Raw genomic sequence first — 1,219 nt, 5'->3', positions numbered from 1 at the left:
TGGCAGCAGCAATCCCTTGATTTGGGTCTCGAGGTGACTCGCACCCAGCCCTTTTGCTGCAGGTGCATGCGCGGAAGGTGCAGGTCTTGCCGCAGGAGGGAGCAGGCTGTAGGCTGGGATCCCTCTCCTCTTCCTTCCTCTGCGCTCTTGTCCCTGCTCCGAGGGTGAGACGCTTTCCCACCAAACAGGCTGCCACTCGGTTGCGTTTGCAGGCCATTGGAGTTGGTCGGCAGCCAGCTCCTCCCAGCTTTTGATTTTTGGCATCTGTTTTCTTGAAGTCTGCTTTCGCGGTAGCATTTCCTCTGGCCGCTGCGAGATCTCAGGCCGTGACTCAGGCGGGAGGAGAGCGCCTGTTTCGGGAGTTGGGAGAGTCGGGGCTGCTCATGCTGTTTGCTCCCTGCCCATCACAAGGACCGGTCCTGTGCGGGGGCAGCCCCCACCTGCTGGTATCCCCCAGCCCTCTGGCCCTGGGTCTGCCTCCGAACAGCCCGTGGCCGCCAGCTCGCCGCACTTGTGCTCCGCGCGCGACACCATCCACTCCCTGCGTCCCACCCTGACAAGGGGAGGGACCCCCTTGGCCTCCATCCCGGGCCCGCGAGAGCAAGGGCCGCAGCCGGTGGGGCTGGTGCCACGGGTGCTGGACCGCCGCCCTGGCCACTGCCCGTTTTGCCAACGCAGGGAGAGCCTGGCGCCCGCCTGCTGCTGGAGTTGGGCTGCACCCCGCTCCCTGGCACGGCCAGTGGTGCGGTTTATTGTGATGCCCTGTTTGCGGTGCACTTTTTTGTGGCGCACACTTTGTGATGCACTTTGTCGTGCACTTCTTTGGTTCTGCAGTTACGCAGAGTTTTTTTTGTGCCGCCCTCCCTGGCATCCTTCCCCCGCGCCTCTCGGGCTCCGGCCGCGCTCGCCCCCCGCAGGACCGGGAAGGAAGCGCTTCGAGGCGGCTACACGGGCCACGGCCCGACTCGCTGGGGGTCCGCGGGCGACCAGGGCGGCCGCGCGCAATCCCACCGGATCAGCGGCGCGGCGCCACGTTACCCTCCGCCTCAGCTGGGCTCGCTTCCAGGGACGTGGGTTGCGTGGTCCCTCCCCTTTCATCGGGATTGGCGGCGAAGTCCCACGTGACCCCCTCCTCCCGGGGAGGGCGGGGAAGCCGCGGTTGCCAGGCGACGGCGCAGCGAGCGGCCTGGCCGGGAGGTAGAGGCCTGCGGCCGGGGGG

General features: G+C 67.2%; 1 protein-coding gene across 1 annotated transcript in view; it reads left to right on the top strand.

The window, feature by feature from the left end:
- Positions 1-1,113: 1,113 nt before the first annotated feature.
- ARMC9 (armadillo repeat containing 9) overlaps positions 1,114-1,219 on the top strand; it is a 128,192-nt gene continuing 128,086 nt past the window's right edge. The window contains exon 1 of the mRNA XM_019503435.1: positions 1,114-1,197. The gene's annotated coding sequence lies outside the window, so the exon portion shown is untranslated. The remainder of the gene's footprint in view (positions 1,198-1,219) is intronic.

Source organism: Gavialis gangeticus, unplaced genomic scaffold (assembly GCF_001723915.1).
Source record: "Gavialis gangeticus isolate Ggan-Ray unplaced genomic scaffold, GavGan_comp1, whole genome shotgun sequence".
Lineage (NCBI taxonomy): Eukaryota > Metazoa > Chordata > Crocodylia > Gavialidae > Gavialis > Gavialis gangeticus.
The sequence above is the reverse complement of the archived record's forward strand: the minus strand, read 5'-3'. Positions and strand labels throughout refer to the sequence as shown.